This window comes from Macaca fascicularis, chromosome 7 (genome assembly GCF_037993035.2).
Source record: "Macaca fascicularis isolate 582-1 chromosome 7, T2T-MFA8v1.1".
Classification (NCBI taxonomy): Eukaryota; Metazoa; Chordata; class Mammalia; order Primates; family Cercopithecidae; genus Macaca; species Macaca fascicularis.
Window position 1 is genome coordinate 123,392,821 of NC_088381.1, and position 8,930 is coordinate 123,401,750.

At 40.2% G+C, this 8,930-nt stretch overlaps 1 pseudogene; it reads left to right on the forward strand.

Annotated features, from left to right (window-relative positions):
• The first annotated feature begins 6,761 nt into the window (after positions 1-6,761).
• Positions 6,762-8,272, forward strand: LOC102117897 (abl interactor 1-like; annotated as a pseudogene).
• Positions 8,273-8,930: the final 658 nt, after the last annotated feature.

Here is an 8,930-nt window from a genome sequence, read left to right on the forward strand (position 1 = left end):
GTTACCACTGTGGGTTTTGTTTGTTTGTTTTTATAGTAATTGGGATTAATTCATTATCTTTGACGAGTTGAAATCGGACCAATTATCTGTTAGGCCAGTCCAAGTTTGAGAAGAAAAAACATGGTGTCATCTTAGAATGTAGTGATTCTGAGCCTGCTTGTCCTCAGATCTATTCCTCACTCTTCTCCTGCTCTGCAGGCCTGTTTCTCAGCCCCTTGTACCAGCTGAAATCGAGCTGGGTTTGACTAATGGGAGGCTGTTATAGCCAGCATAATGGTTCCTCAAAGATGTCCATACATTGCCTGGCAAAAGGGACTTTGTAGATGTGATTAAGGTTATGAGATGGGAAGACTATTGTGAATTAGCCGTGCGGACTCACTCTAATCACATGAGCCCTTAAAAGAGGAGTTCTCTGGCCGGGAGCAGGAGAGATAAGGCAGAGGGGACGTCTGGGAAATTGGAAGCATGAGAAAGACTTGATCTGCCATTGCTGGCTCTGAAGATGAAGGGAGGCATGAACCAAGGAATGTGGGCAGCCTCTAGAGGTTGAAAGTCACTCCTATTTGGCACCACACAAAGGAAACTGGGACCACAGTCTTACATTATCATGGAGCTGAATTTGCCAACAACCGGAACGGGCTTGGAAGCAGATTTATACCTAGAGCCTTCAGAAAGGAATGCAGCCCTGCCAACATCTTGATTTTGACCTTGTGAGACTCTAAATAGGGGACCCAGGTGAACCACACTGTACTGGGACTTCTGCTGTACATCTGTGACCCCCTGGGGTTGTGGTAATACTGGTTTTTCCTGTTGTCCCTCCAACCCAAGGGTCCTAAGAGCTTCTTGCTGTTGTTCTGCCCATCTGGGGTACCATCCATTCTCAGGTAGTCTTCTCAGGTAGTCTCAGATGCTGAGATCCAGTCTCAGCATGTTTTATCTCCTGTGTTATCAATTCAGTGAGGTAAATTCCCTCTGCTTTAACTATTCTGAGTAGTTTTGATGTCCTAATTTGACCCTGTGTGGCAATTATAGGATAATAGATATCTTGAAGTTTTTGGTGGTGTTGGAAGGGGGATGCAATCATTCATTCATTCAATAAACATTTATTGACAGTCTATACTACATATCAGCAGTGAACAGGGAAGATGATCCTTGACGTCAATGAACTTTAGTTTTTAGTCAGGTAGGCAGAACTCTAATCAGGAATTGAAATAAAGCATTAGTATTGTGGTAAGGGAAGAACAGAGGCCTATGAGAACATAAAGCAGGGAGTTCTTAAACTGATTTATGGTCTAGGGAAGGACTCAATAAAGAGGAAATATTTAATGAGACTTGAAGATTGAGTAGGCTTATCCAGATCTTCCAAAAGTATAATTAATAAGGTGGGAAAGTGGGGTTGATAGAGATTAAAACAATCGTGTTTTCTCCTGCTAGAACTTTAAATTGTTTTATTAAAAATAGTTTTGCTTAGTCCTGACTCAGTTGATAATATCAAGGTATTGGTTTTGAATAAACACTATGAGTCAGCAGGGTTACATTAAACTCACAAGCTTAGTCAATGTCTGATTCTTGTCTGTGCAGAAGGAATGATCAATAATGCGAAGGAAAGGTTAATACCATTTTCAAATATTCTAAAGTTACGTTGGATTGTCTAACCCAGCAGTCATTCTCAATACCTTTCTTGCCTGCCCACCACATTTCCATTCAGAGCCTTCTTTTCCTAGCCTCTTGTAGCTAGGAGCATCCCTGAAACATAGGTCTGGTCAACCAGACTGAAGCAAGATTTGTTAAGGATTTTCTGTCTTCCTAGTGAAAAGGACAGACAGGGCTTATGCTGCTTTTCCTCTCTTCTTACCTTGAATTGAGATATAATATCTGAAATCACAACAGCCATTTTGTGGTCATGAGGCAACAAATGCAAATTTAAAAGCCATTATGATAAAGCATGGTCTATAGTAGAACAGTATTTCCCAAATCCTGTTTGCTCCTTATATGGAATCTAGCCTCAGAAGCCTTAGACTTGAGCTTTACTGAGGAAGAAACTGCATATGTTAAGCAGGAAAAACAAAAGCAAAAACGAACCTTTTTCTTTACTATATAAGTAATACATGTCAATTTTAGATAATTACATACAATGCGTGAATTTTTAAAAAACCTAGATAGGACTTCTGGTTTCCCACCTGGCATGTAAGAAGCTCAGAAGTTACCACTCTGGCCTTACAATAAGTAAAAAGCTGAACAAACTGAAAAATCGAGCGCTCTTCTTAGATCTGTCAGAGACTGAGATCACAGGGCAAACTGCTGCCTCAAAGACTGGAGAGACAGACAGGCAAGAGCAGAATCACAACTTACTGGAGCAGAAACCTCTGCGGAACCAGCGGCAGGATAACTGAACTGTAATTGATGAATTAATAGAGGCTCAGTGTGGGCAGCTCCGAGAGTTAAAAATTCCAGGGAGACCCAGTCGAGTTGGGGCACATTTTTGTGAGTTTTATTTCTGGGAAGTCTACCATGTCCTCACAATAAATATTGGATAATATTATGGGATAATAAAGAAACAGAAACAATATTTGAAGCAATAATGACTGAGAATTTCCCCCAAATTAATACCAAACCACAGATCCAGGAAGCTCAAAATCAAGCAAGATGAATGCCAAAAACATTGCAACTAGACATATCATATTAGATCATAAATATTGTGCTTCTGGCAGCGGGAGGGGAAAAAGGAACCATTTTGAAACACACCAGAGCGTTTGCTTCTTCCTAACAAGGCCTTCCTCAGGAGAAACTATTTTACCAGAGCCCTACTTGCCGGTGCTTTATCATGCCCTCACCTACCTGGGGGAAGTGAAAGACCCAACTCCAGCCTCCTCTATCTTGGCTCACCTAAGAGGAAAAACACCTGAAAAGCACGCGTGAAGTTCACAGTGCAGAGGCACTGGTTCAACAAAAGACTGAGACTAGGCTGGGTGCAGTGGCTCACACTGTAATCCTAGCACTTTGGGAGGCTCAGTGGGCAGATCATCAGAGGTCAGGAGTTTGAGACTAGCCTGGCCGACATGGTGAAACCCTGTCTCTACTAAAAATACAAAAATTAGCCAGGCATGGTGGTGCATGCCTACAATCCCAGCCACTCGGGAAGTTGAGGCAGGAGAATTGCTTGAACCAGGGAGGCAGAGGTTGCAGTGAGCTGAGACTGTGCCACTGTACTCCAGTCTGGGCGACAGAGCAAGACTCTGTCTCAAAAAAAAAGAGAAAGAAAGAAAGAAAGAAAGAAAGAAAGAAAGAAAGAAAGAAAGAAAGAAAGAAAGAAAGAAAGAAAGAGAGAAAGAAAACAATAAAAACTGAGACCTAACTGCAGGGCTATAGAATACTTCCTCTCCCCTGACACCTTACCACTGCATTACTAAAATGCTATTTATTTTACTTTTTTTTTTTTTGACCCAGTACACCATGTTCACCTTTAACAAAAGCTTAAAAGGCAAAAAACGCTGTTTGAAGAGACTGGATGAGCATCAGAACCAGACTCAGATATGGCAGGAATGTTGGAATTATCTGATTTGGAATTTAAAAAACCGTAATTGCTCTCTCCTCCTGCCACCCAAGATGCTGAAAAGAAGGCCAAGGGCAAAAAGGTGGCTCTGGCCCCCTCTGTCATAAAGAAGCAGGAGGCCAAGAAAGTGGTGAATCCCCTGTTTGAGAAAAAGCCTAAGAATTTTGGCATTGGTCAGGACATCCAGCCTGAAAGAGACCTCACCCGTTTTGTGAAATGGCCCCGCTATATGAGGGCAGAGAGCCATTCCCTATAAGTGGCTGAAAGTGCCTCTTGCGATTAACCAGTTCATCCAGGCCCTGGAACGCCAAACAGCTACTCAGCTGTTTAAGTTGGCCCAGAGACAAAGCAACAGAAGCAGCAGAGGCTGTTGGCCCTGGCTGAGAAGAAAGCTCCGGGCAAACTGGGCATCCTCACTAAGAGACCACCTGTCCTTTGAGCAGGAATTAACATCGTCACCACCTTGGTGGAGAACAAGAAGGCTCAGCCCATGGTGATTGCATGGGATGTGGAGCCCATCAAGCTGCTTGTCTTCCTGCCTGCCCTGTGTCATAAAATGGAGGCCCCTTACTGCATTATCCAAAGGAAGGCAAGGCTGGGATGTCTAGTCCACAGGAAGACCTACACCAATGTTGCTTTCACACAGGTTAACTCGGAAAACAAAGGGGCTTTGGCTAAGCTGGTGGAAGCTATCAGGACCAATTACAATGACAGATCTGGTGAGATCCACCATCAATGGGGAGGCAAGGCCCTGGGTCCCAAGTCTGTGGCTCACATTGCCCATATGGAAAAGGCAAAGGCTAAAGAACTTGCCACCAAAGTGAGTTAAATGTACACTGTTGAGTTTTCTGTACATAAAAATAATTAAAATAATACAAATCCCCCCAAGAAAACCTATAATTGATAAGCTAAGGGTTTCAATGATAAAAGCAGACAACATGGAATAGACAACATAAACAGAGAGATGGATATTCTAAAAAAAGAATGCTAGAGATACGAAAAGACTGTCACAGAAATGAAGTATGCCTTTGATGGGCTCATTAGAGATTGGATATGACTAAGGAAAGAATCTCTGAGCTTGAGGATATTGCAATAGAAACTTGTAAAACTGAAAAGCAGAGAGAAAAAAGACTGAAAAATCAGAACACAATATTCAAAACCGTGGGACTACTACAAAAAGCATAGCATATACATAATGGGAATATCAGAAGGATAAGAAAGGAACAGAAGCAATATTTGAAGCAATGAAGACTGAGAATTTCCCCAAATTAATGTCAGACACCAAAGCACAGATCCAGGAAGCTCAGAGAACATCAAGCAGGATAAATGCCAAAGAAAAAATTACAACTAGACATATTATATTCAAATTTCAGATGAAGACAAAGAAAAATTTGAAAAGAGCCGGAGAAACAATAATCTGCCTTTCGAGGAACAATGATAAGGATTACATATGACCTCTCCACAGTAACCATGCAAACTAGAAGAGAATGGAGTGAAATATTTAAAAGTACTAAGAGGAAAAAAAAAATTCACCAACCGGCTGGGTGTGGTGGCTCATGCCTATAATCCCAGTACTTTGGGAGGCTGAGGCCGGTGGATCACCTGAGGTCAGGAGTGCGAGACCAGCCTGGCCAACATGGTGAAACCCTGTCTCTACTATAAAAAATTAGCTGGGCATGGTGGTGCATGCCTGTAATCCCAGCTACTCGGGAGGCTGAGGCAGGAGAATCGCTTGAACCTGGGAGGCAGAGGTTGCAGTGAGAGATCATGCCACTGCACTCCAGCCTGGCCCACAGAGCAAGACTTTGTCTCAAAGAAAAGAAAAGAACCAACTTACGTAGTGATAAAAGGGTCAGTATTCCAAGAAGACATAATAATCCTTAATATGTATGCACCTAACAATAGGACATCAAAATACATAAAGTGAAAACTGATAGAATTGCAAGGAGAAATAGATGAACCCACCATTATAGTTGGAGATTTTAACACCCCTGTATCAGAAATGGACAAATACAGCAGACAGAAAATCAGTAAGTACATAGTTGAACTCAACAGCACCATTCATCAACTGGATATAGTTGGTATCTGTAGATTACTTCATCCAATAACAGGAGATTATAGATTCTTCTCAAGCTTCCATGGAACATTCACCAAGACAGACCCATTTAATTTTTAACAAACTAAAAACAATAAAAATCATACAATATCTCCTCTCAGACCACAAGGAAATTAAACTTAGAAATCAATAACAGAAAGATAGCTGGAAAAATCCCCAAATACTTGGAGATTTAACAATTCTAAATAACACACAAGTCAAAAAAGGAATCTCAGGAAAAATTAAAAAATCTTTTGAACTAAATAAAAGGAAAATACAACTTATCAAAATTTGTGGGATGCAGCGAAAGTAGTGCTTAGAAGGAAACTTATAGCATTAAATAAATACATTAGAAAAGAAGAAAAATCTACAGTCAATCATCTAAACTTCCACCTAAAGAAACTAGAAAAAGAAGAACAAATTAAATTCAAAGTAAACAGAAGAAAAGAAATAATAAACATTTGAGCAGTCATCAATGAAATTGAAAACAGGAAGTCAAGAGAGAAAGTCAATAAAATCAAAAGCTAGTTTTTTGTAAAGGTCAACAAAAATAATAAGCCTCTAGCCAGGCTAAGAAAAATAGAGAGAGAACACAAATGACTAATATCAGAAATGAAAGAGTACATGACTGAAAGTCCCATATATACTATTAATACATGGATGATAAAGGAATATTATGAACAGTTCTAAATCCAGAAATTTGATAACCTAGATAAAAAGGGACCAATTTCTTGAAAGACACTATCTGCCAAAACTCACGCAAGAAGAAATAGATGATCTGAATAGGCTTGTGTCTACTACATAAATTGAATCAATAATTAATAACCTTCCAAAACAGAGAGCCCAGATGGGTTCACTGGTAACTTTACCAAACATTTAAGGAAGAAATTACATTAATTATTTACAATCTCTTCTAGAAATAGAAGCAGAAGTAGTACTTCTTTACTCGTTCTGTGAGGCCATACTTATCTTACTACCAAAATCAGACAAAGGCATTACAAGAAAACTACAGATATATCTCTCATGAACATAGATACGAAAATCCTCAACAAAATATTAACAAATTGACAACACCAGGTGGCAAGGTGGTTTGGATCCAGGCTATGAGGTGCTGGGAGCCTCAGTAGAACTTGCTGCCTCTGTTTCTTTAGTGAAAGAGGAACCAATACAGAAGGGTGGAAAATGGCAGAGCTGCAGATGTTACTAGAGGAGGAGATCCTGTCTCACAAGAGGGCACTGATAGAGTTACCAGAACCTGACCCAGGTGGCAAACTACTGTGAAGACAAGAGAAAAGCTTTAGAAGAGACCAAAGCCTACATAACAAGATCTCTAGTTAGTGTCACTTATCAAAAAACTGCAGTGTCTAACAATGTACTCCAGTTGCTGAACATCCAAGCCTTTCAACTTTGAAGAATGGAGTCTTTCATCAATCATATCTCACAGACTGTGGATATTAATAAAGAGAAAGTGGCTCAAAGAGAGATTGGTATTAGGACAACACATAAAATTACATCAAGAATTCACAAAGTAATAGCGCCTGCAAATATGGAGCGTCTTATAAGGTATGTTCGGATACACATTGCCTACACAGTTCTGAATGATGTGAGCCATGGTGTCAAGCATGTCAATAACCAGCCTGCAAGAATTGGCACACTGCTGGCCAGGCACGGTGGCTCACGCCTGTAATTCCAGCACTTTGGGAGGCCGAGGAGGGTGGATCACCTGAGGTCAGGAGTTTGCAACCAGCCTAGCCAACATGGTGAAACCCTGTCTCTACTAAAAATACAAAAAATTAGCTGGGTGTGGTGGCGGGTGCCTATAATACCAGCTACACAGGGGGCTGAGGCAGGAGAACTGCTTGAACCCGTGAGGTGAAGGTTATAGTGAACTGAGATTGTGCCACTGCACTCCAGCCTGGGTGACAGAGCAAGACTCTGTCCAAAAAAAAAAAAAGAATTGGCACACTGCCAAGAACAAATCCTTCTATCCAAAGCCACCAAGTCTTCCCATATGAGGCCAGGAATTACTGGGACAGAATATTCCTTATAAAACCCTGGAACCCATTAAACTCCCAACTGTTTCTAATGACTATATATATGATGCATCCTGCTAGGTTTGGAAGTCATCATAATCCAGGCAGGTCAGCTTCATTAAATCAGAAATCAAGGCACACAATGGAAGTAGTGGAGGAAGGCAAGTCAAGAAAACAGAGGAAGCAGTAGTGTTAGTATTCACATTGCTATACCTACACCTTCACTCCCTATTATTGGATAGTTCAACTCCTCCACCACCGACACCACCAGATAATGTTCTCATGTTTGATGACTTTCCACCTCCACCGCCACCCACTCCAGTGGATTATGAAGATGAGGAGGCTGCAGTAGTTCAGTATAATGTTTCATATGCAGATAAGGATATTGCTTGGTCCTCCAATAATTATATTGAGAACATCATTGCAGTGTATGATTATACAAAAGACAAGGGTGATGAGCTGTCATTTATGGAGGGTGCAGTCATTTATGTTATAAAGAATGGTGATGGCTTATATGAAGGAGTCTTCAATCAGGTGACTGGTCTGTTCCCTAGGAGCTATGTTGAATCAATCATTCACTATGCTGATTAATTTTTTTTTTTTTTTTTTTTTTTTGCTTTTAAAGTAGATTCTTATTATTACTCAGTCATGTTGTGGGACGGTTGTGGTTAACAGAATCATCTTAGTAGGTTTTAAAATGTGCCCATATTTTCAGGACGTGCTGTTTTATTGATATAATTGAATGTCTACCCATAAGCATAAATCTTTGAAGCAGTTTGTGTATTGCTAAACAGCAATTTATACAAGAGGCTGTCCATAACTGATGATGCTTATGTACTTACTTACACATTTTTAACTTTATGACCAGCCTAAATGTTCTGGGGAAGTAGGGTGTAATGTTTAACAAATCATGATTTGGATTGTACATGTTTAGGGCAGCTTGGTTACTAATGAATGCTATGTCAGACTAATTAAATGCTAAAGTCAGAAAACTTAGATGCTAGTGCTCATCATTCTTTTTGTTTAGATTCTCTGATTTTAAAAAATACTGTTTGTTTAAAGCATGCATAAAAATATATATTTTGGAATATACTTAAAAGTTCCAAGATGCTTCCAGTTTGTGTAATATTTCCCTGGAGAACTCATACTTAGGTCTCTTAAAATGAATTGAATCACCAAGGTCTCCATGTGAAACAAAAGAAGTAAATGGAGGGTTATCTGTAGTGCTGTAATTTGTACCTAAGTTTTT